At 41.5% G+C, this 8,761-nt stretch overlaps 1 long non-coding RNA gene across 1 annotated transcript in view; it reads right to left on the bottom strand.

Annotated features, from left to right (window-relative positions):
• Positions 1-7,280, bottom strand: part of LOC104873530 — an 8,710-nt gene extending 1,430 nt beyond the window's left edge. Inside the window, exons 1-2 of the long non-coding RNA XR_783503.2 lie at positions 7,193-7,280; positions 5,963-6,077 (exon numbers count right to left, since the gene is read on the bottom strand). This is a non-coding gene — a long non-coding RNA (uncharacterized LOC104873530). The remainder of the gene's footprint in view (positions 1-5,962; positions 6,078-7,192) is intronic.
• Between the last annotated feature and the right edge of the window lie 1,481 nt (positions 7,281-8,761).

Here is an 8,761-nt window from a genome sequence, read left to right as displayed (position 1 = left end):
ACCCAAAAAAAAAAAAAAAAAAAAAAAAAAAAATCACCCTCTCCGACTACCTTGTTACAATTGTAAATGATTAAATACTTAATCCAGGGACTCAGTGCTAGTGAAGGATTAACCTAGGAACAGATAAAACAGAGTTTTTGTACAACTTTAGGAATTTGGCTTGTTTGTCTTAAGCACTGTAAATGTTTTGGGAGCCTGGAAAGTCTGAACTGTAGGCCTCTTCCCTCAACGTTTCCTCTGTGGATGTGATGAGATATAAGAATGATATAACATGTATAACACCTGGTACGTGTCTGGCAGTGTGCTTGGAGATTTATTTGCATTCTCTCATTTCATTCTCACAACAAGCCTGTGAGGTCATCCTGTTAGTCAGTGGCATACCTGGTGGTCTCACCTGGGCAGTTTGGCCCTGATTTATGTTCTTGTCCTTCTCCTCCCATCCTTAAACCCTCAATCCCTAACTCTGCCCATGTGTCTCTTAAATGCTGGTTCATGTTCTCATGGGATTCTTCTCTTTCCTTTCTGGCTCTTATCTTAAATATCTGTGTGTGGTTCCAAAAAGATAAGAAGACAAGGAGTCATGAGAGTAGCATTAACCACAAAGATAACATCGTGAGACCTGTTGTACACGATGCTAAGATTCGTACATTCTTTTCACTCTTACAATCATGCTAAGAGGTGAATACTATTATGTCCCCTAAGTTATTTTCCCAGGGAAACTCACATATAATGCCTGATTGATGCAGGGATATACAAGTCGGCCTCCCACTTAACTGGAGCCAACTCTGAGTTCCTCATGAACCTCTGTTTCACTTCCACCGAGCTCAATCTCCCCCTCTGTGTAGTCTTGCTTCCCTCACGTGCCACACAGTCATCCTAAGGCCACTCTCTATAGATTTCCTTGACATGAATTTCCACCTCCAAGTCTATTTTCTCAAAAACTCAATATTCAAAAGCTACCAAGATCCCCAGGGACCTCTCCCATCTCCTTCTCCCTTGCTATCCAATCACCATGCATGCAATGGTTTATATGGGTCATATTTAAAACCTCATATGAAGGAATCAAAGTGGACTCAGTGCTAGTGAAGGATTAACCTAGGAACAGATAAAACAGAGTTTTTGTACAACTTTAGGAATTTGGCTTGTTTGTCTTAAGCACTGTAAATGTTTTGGGAGCCTGGAAAGTCTGAACTGTAGGCCTCTTCCCTCAACGTTTCCTCTGTGGATGTGATGAGATATAAGAATGATATAACATGTATAACACCTGGTACGTGTCTGGCAGTGTGCTTGGAGATTTATTTGCATTCTCTCATTTCATTCTCACAACAAGCCTGTGAGGTCATCCTGTTAGTCAGTGGCATACCTGGTGGTCTCACCTGGGCAGTTTGGCCCTGATTTATGTTCTTGTCCTTCTCCTCCCATCCTTAAACCCTCAATCCCTAACTCTGCCCATGTGTCTCTTAAATGCTGGTTCATGTTCTCATGGGATTCTTCTCTTTCCTTTCTGGCTCTTATCTTAAATATCTGTGTGTGGTTCCAAAAAGATAAGAAGACAAGGAGTCATGAGAGTAGCATTAACCACAAAGATAACATCGTGAGACCTGTTGTACACGATGCTAAGATTCGTACATTCTTTTCACTCTTACAATCATGCTAAGAGGTGAATACTATTATGTCCCCTAAGTTATTTTCCCAGGGAAACTCACATATAATGCCTGATTGATGCAGGGATATACAAGTCGGCCTCCCACTTAACTGGAGCCAACTCTGAGTTCCTCATGAACCTCTGTTTCACTTCCACCGAGCTCAATCTCCCCCTCTGTGTAGTCTTGCTTCCCTCACGTGCCACACAGTCATCCTAAGGCCACTCTCTATAGATTTCCTTGACATGAATTTCCACCTCCAAGTCTATTTTCTCAAAAACTCAATATTCAAAAGCTACCAAGATCCCCAGGGACCTCTCCCATCTCCTTCTCCCTTGCTATCCAATCACCATGCATGCAATGGTTTATATGGGTCATATTTAAAACCTCATATGAAGGAATCAAAGAAAATACTGCTACTCCCATTTCACAGGTATAAGTGGCATGGCTTGGAGAAAAGTGAATTGTGCAAGCTCTCAAACTTAATAACAAGACAAACCAAAGCTTAGTGTGGTAGGCTGGATAACAGTCCCTTAAAGATGTCTATGTCCTTAACCTTGGAACCTGTGAATATGTTAACATAGCAAAAGAGGCTTCGCAGATGTGTTTTAATTAAGGATCTTCAGGTGAGGAGAGAATGTGCACTATTCAGTTGGATCCAGTGTCATCACAGGGGTCCTTAGAAGAGAGAGGAGGAGGGTTGTTCAGTGCAGACGAGAAGATAGAGTTTGATGTAGGGGTGATTTAAATCCATCTGCCAAAGAAGACAGGAAGCCTGCAGAAGCCAGAAAAGTTTTTCCTTTCTAAAAAAATTGTCAAGTCATTTATATGATATGAAAAGAAACCAGTGCATTGGCAAAGGTTTAAAAAACAACAAAAAAAGAAAAACAGTTTTTCCCTTAGAGCCTCCAGAAGGAATGGTTTCTTGCTAACTCATTGTAGGCTTCTGTCTTCCAGAGCTGTGAGGTTATCAGTTTGTGTTGTTTTAAGCCATTGTTGGTGGTCATTTGTTATAGGCACAATAGGAAGCTAACACAGGTCAGTTTTTTTCCACTCTAACTTTTGTATCTATGGATACAACGCTCTTGTCTTTCCACTTTTCTCTTGGAGTAATGGTTAAAGGTGCTCTTCCATTCGGGAGAATTGAAAAGCTTTATAATGGAGTTTCCTCCCTCAAATTTCTCATCTTCTGTGAAGTCATCCAGCCCTTGGATAGCATTTGCTTATCTGTTCTCATCTAAGGCAGAGGAGAGGAAAGAGAACTGAGGAAGAGGAACCCTCAAGTGTTAGTCAGCTTTTGGCTACTACAGCAAATACCTGAAATAAATTAACTTTAAAAAATTGAAAGTTGATTTCGGCTCTTAGTTTTGGAGGTTTCAGTCCATAGGCCATTGACCCTGTTGCTTTGGCCCCTGTGGTGAGGCAACACTTCATGGTGAGGCACACACGGTGGAAGAGAACTGTTCATCTTACAGCAAGGAATGCAAGAAAGAGGGAGAAACCAGCATCCCACAGTTGTCTTTGAAGGCAGGTGCTCAATGACCTCACCCCTCCCTAGTAGAGCCAAGTAAGGACCACAGAATGACACATAGACCTTTGGGAAACACTCCAGATCCCAACCATACCACTAATTGTAATGGCGTCAGTGGAACCTTCCTCTATACCTTTGGAAGCAAGTCTGTCTCTCAGTATGAGCTGACTATTCTCTTGTTAGTTGCTGCATCCCAACCTACTTCCCCGTGGTCAGGACAAAGCATTTTGGGAGGCTACAGCAACTAGAAAGGAACAACAAAGGCAAATGCAGCAGCATCATTCCTCTTCAAGGTCAAAGACTTTCATCACTGCTAAGAGTTAGTTGGAGTTTGGTTTTCTCAGGTTTGAAACAGGGATGGGAAGAGAAGCAATTCAGTCGAATTGGGATGAAAAATATCCTTTACTGAGTACCTGCTTGATGTCTATGTGATCCTTATTTTACCAAGGAGAAAACTTAGGCCCTGGTGCAGGATCTTGAGGTAAAAAGTGACAGAAATGATCAGACCTATGCCTTTCCCACACAAAAGCCCACAAGTGCTCCTTATAGGCTGGCTTTACCAGGAAACTTGGTTTTAAGGGTGATGGAATTGTGACTACCCACCTCCCAGTATCAGGCCCAAAGTCACAAATCGCTGTGCCGTCACTGGCCGTTGAACTGCACTCCCCTACTGCAGACTCACCTTCTGCTCTTGGTGGACCCTCCAGGGCCTTCTGTGCCACCTCCTATACTCCACATGGCTCTCACTCCCGAGAACACCAGCATGGGTCTCTTCTCTATCTCTGTCTCTTAAAGTCTCAGTCTCACTAGCACTTCCAGATTCAAGCATCTCCCTCCAGGTTCTGGAATGAAATTCCAAACCTGTGTGGCTAGTCATCCTGACTTCAGATTCCTAAAACCATATTCTTTTCTCCTCACTTTTAAAATTTTAATATTTATGTATTTTTATTTTTTATTTTATTTTATTTTTTGGTACCGGGGATCGAACTTGGGTCCTTGCACTTGGAGGCAGGTGGTGGAACTACTGAGTTAAATCCCTAGCCCTATTTATTTATTTCCTTATTTAGAGACAGGCTCTTGCTTTGCAATTCAGGCTGGCCTCAAACTCACTATGTAGCTAAGGCTGACCTTGAACTTATGGCAATCCTCCTGCCTCAGCCTCCCAAATGCTGGATTACAGGTGTGTTTCACTTCTCACTTATTTCTTTTAATTGGCTTTTTCTTTTAAAAAAAATTCATACCAGGGATGAACGTAGGACATTGCACTTGCTAGGCAGGTGTGGCACCACTGAGCTACATCCTCAGCCCTCCTCACTTATTTCTGAAACTATAACAACTGTTCTCCCTGCTTTGATTAAGAAATATAGATATGTTAAATTATAATTATAGAGCTGGCAGAGGGTCAGTGAGGAAGGCCCAGTTTTCAGAAGAAGAAACTGAGGCACAAGGTGAGTCTGTGAGGGAATTCACCATGCTGATGTGTTGTTTTAGTATGGTTCATGATTTACGATGGTTTGCTTTAGGGTTGTTTGACTTTCTGGTGGTACAAAAGTGATATGTATTCAGTAGAAATGTACTTTTGTGAACATTAATTGTATGCTATTTGATAAGGACCCATAACACCATCCCAGTTTGCACAGTATTTATGACATTTGAGATGCAAACTTTCACGGGTGTACTGTATAAGACTCAATTTGTCAGACTTGGGAACAAATCCGACTTAAAAACGTTCTCCTGGAATGGAGCTCATTCCTAAGTCAGGGTCTCACTGTACTTTCAGTACCATATTCAGTAAATTCCATGACATAGTCAACACCTTATTATAAAATAGGCTTTGCTTTCGATGCTTTTGCCCAGCAGTAGTCTAATGCAAGGTTTCCAAACATGTTTAAGGTCTGCTAGGCCAGGCTATGATGTTCAGAGGGTTAGTTGTATTAAATATATTTTTGGCTTATGGCATTTCCAGTTTACAGTGGGCTTGGTGAGATATAACCCCATTCTAAGTTGAGGGGTATTGGTATTGATTGGATATTTTTCTTGATTTCTTAATAAAGAGCCTGAGCTCTGGATCTGGACTGCCCAAAGTTCAAAGCTATCTTCTGCTAGCTATATGAACTTGTACAAATGTCTTAACATCTTTGTTCCTCATCTGTAAACTAAGAATAATAGGGTCAACTTCTTTGGATTAAAAGCAGAATGAAGTTATTTTTTAAAAAATATGTGTAGTTGTACATAGTTCAATAAGTATTAGTTGTACATTATCTTTTCATCCAAATGTATCATATATTTGAGTGGAGTAGTTACCAAAACCTTCACAGTGACTTGATAGACTTCCAGATAGGGGTGGGCACTATCTGTGTTAGATTTCCCTTATCTTAAGATGGCTGCTACATAAAAAGAATAACCTTTCCTTTCCCATAATGCCTTGCTTCTTACTTAAAACATATACAGCTTCTCCCACTAGACAGCCTTCTTCTTCCCATCATGCCTCTTTTCCCACCAAGAAAGTGACCTGATACTCACCATGTCCTGGTAACTAGTGATGACACAAGCCACTAGTGATGTTGCAACCCCTCCCAGTAACATCACATGCTCTTCCAAACCCTAGCCACTACCTCACTCAACTCCACTTCAACTTCTGTAAACCCCTCCAGTCCCTGTAAAAGACACTCCCTGTCCAGCCATATTGCTCTCTCTCTCTCCTTTGATCAGAGATAGCCTGGCAGATAGTCTCTACAATAAAAGCTTGTAGTGGTTCTGGTCAGGTCTTGGTTTTCAGCTTTTTTACCTGACAGTCTGGGTAAGAGAAATTCTGAAAATGGAACAGAGTCAGGTGTGGGCTCCTTTCAGCTGCAAGACTTTAGGAAGTTATTTAACTTCTTTGCATGTCAGTGTCTTCATCTCTAAAAGGGAGGAAATGAAAATGTTGACAATTTAGGAGTTGTTGAGAAAATAAAATAAGACAATCTAAGCTAAGGATCTGGCTTACAACAAAGGTTTCACACTGGCTACCTCTTATTAATACTGATATATATATATATACAGCTTTGCATTTATAAACAGATTTGTAATCACCACATTATTTAACCAATTAATATTTATTGCTCAAAATTGCCCTGGGAAGTTATCTGTGGTTCTCCATATTTTTGATGTCTTTGAAACTCAAGGTCACACAGGGAGTTGATGGTAGAATTAAAAAAGGAATTTGTAGTTACCAGGTTCTGTGGCTTAATATATATATACAGCTTTGCATTTATAAACAGATTTGTAATCACCACATTATTTAACCAATTAATATTTATTGCTCAAAATTGCCCTGGGAAGTTATCTGTGGTTCTCCATATTTTTGATGTCTTTGAAACTCAAGGTCACACAGGGAGTTGATGGTAGAATTAAAAAAGGAATTTGTAGTTACCAGGTTCTGTGGCTTAATTCCCTGAGACTTGCTCCTTTTCTGTCTATACCTGATCATTTATTTTCATCAAAAACAAACCGTGCTTGTTCGGTTGGGTATCGGTGGGTGATGTGACTGCACATGTCCCTTGAGGAGCCCTAGTCCAGAAGCTCCCCTCCACCAGCTGTCTCTTTACTGAAAGAAAATTTGGTTGAAATGGAAACTGAGCCCACAAGGTGGATGGAGCATGCTGATCTGGACCTTTAGGGTGAGAAGAGGATCTGGGGAAAATCCAGGAAGTTAGGATGATGAATATAGGATTCTGAAAACCCTAAAGAGGGCAGAAGATAGTAGCTCCTGGGGAAAGAGGTCTAAAGGGGGGAAATGACTTTAAAAACAGGCCATGACTATCTGGAGAAATATAGTGTTAGCCAAAACAAAATACAAACAAAAAAAAATTGTGTGTCCCAACTCTTTTGTCCTTGTGTTCACAGCCTGTACTTTCCCAAGCACAGTCACTAGGCAGAGGCACCAGCCAAATACATGCAAGTGTCTGAAGTCTGGAGAAGGAAAATCAAAAGATTCTATAGCCCACCACAGAAATGTGCACAGTGCCCACCTTACCTGCAGGTCCCTGCGACTCCAGAGAGCTGCCTAGCATCTCTGCCCCTGCATTGATGTGGCCTCATTAGAGCTGACAGGTCACTGCACAGGTAACGTGTCTGATAAGAATTAGTTTGGAGTCCCTTTATATCCTGAAATTCCTGTGTACTTTTTCCAGACAGATGAGCCCATTTCCCGCACTAATGAATGACCATAGGCAAACAGGCTAGCACTTCCTTGAATGTAATAACTCTGAACCAGAAAAAAGCAAAACAAAAGGTTGGGTTTAAATCAAATTGTGTGAGAGTGTGCATATATACACTTGTATGTACAAACTGGATCTCCTTAAATGTAACAGGGGTTCATGCTTGCTGAAAGATTCCCTCCTGGGGTAAGTGAGTTAGGCTCTCAGGTTTTGTTGCTGTTGTTGCTGTAGTTTTATTTTTGAAAGAATGAACTTTTGCCTCTTGTTTCTTGAAGTGAAGCATAAATTTCACCTGCAAGTGCTCAGTTAAAAAAAAAAACAGTGAGTAATTGTTGCAAAACAATATCAATTGGTAATTGACCTCATTTCTTGGCCTGCGACCTAAAAACAAGTCCCTCCTGGAAAAGGCCTAAAGGGACTTTCTTATAAAACAGGTTTATTTACATAACACAAGGAGCAGAGTTTCAGGAAACTCCTCCAAGGGCACCTTTTCACTGCAGCTGGAACCAGGAGTTTGGAAGGAAGTACAAGGAGCCTGGTGACTTGGTAGAGAAATTGCAATAAATCTGACTACACAACAGCCCTTCTCTCTGACTACGGAGCTCTATTGCCAACTTGGCCTCATTCCTCTACCCACATGTTTTAAATTGCTCTGTACCAGCTGAACAGAATTCAAGTTCCATACATAGAATCTTGCCCCTTTTTAACCACTTTGTTCCAGAGGTACCACTTTGTGCTTCCTAGAAGTGGGTGCCTCCTCCTGTGATGACTTAGGAAAATGTGCCCATTGTCCAAGGACTCAACCCACTCAACCCAACTCAAGGGCAGCCCTACCAGAGGAGAGCTTGCTCGGTTAGGCTAGGGGGACCCTGAACCTCAACCACTAGACATTTCTCTCAGGCTGAACACAGCAGCAGGTATTCTAAATGTCAAGGCCTCTTCTTTGGAATACCCAGTGTTCCCATTTGAAATTTGAGAGGAATCAGCAAAGAGCATCCTGGCATGTCTTAATAGTTGCCAAGGGATGAGGGGTGATTAGACAGATACTGGTACCCAGCTGGTTCCCAGCTCCTCCGAGGTCAGAGCTAGAAACTGTTCTGCATCGGTAGGAAGCGGGTGAGGCGAGTGGGAAATTTAGACACAAGAATATAAAGTGCTTAGGAACTAGAAACTTTCACAGAGGAAGATGCTTGGTATATACCGGCTCAGTAAATGTTCCAGAGTGGATGGATGGGTGGATGGAAGGACGCATGGATGGAATTTTCTGTCTTAGATATATTATGTAGTTTCCCTTCCAAATCCCTTTCATAGCTGAAGGATGGAAAATACATGACCTTGGTGAACAGTTATGCCCATTCACTCTTGAAATCCCTAAGGTGTTACGA

The sequence above is a fragment of the Fukomys damarensis genome, unplaced genomic scaffold (assembly GCF_012274545.1).
Source record: "Fukomys damarensis isolate Sample0158 unplaced genomic scaffold, DMR_v1.0_HiC HiC_scaffold_35, whole genome shotgun sequence".
Classification (NCBI taxonomy): domain Eukaryota; kingdom Metazoa; phylum Chordata; class Mammalia; order Rodentia; family Bathyergidae; genus Fukomys; species Fukomys damarensis.
This window is presented reverse-complemented; position numbering and strand designations above follow the sequence as displayed.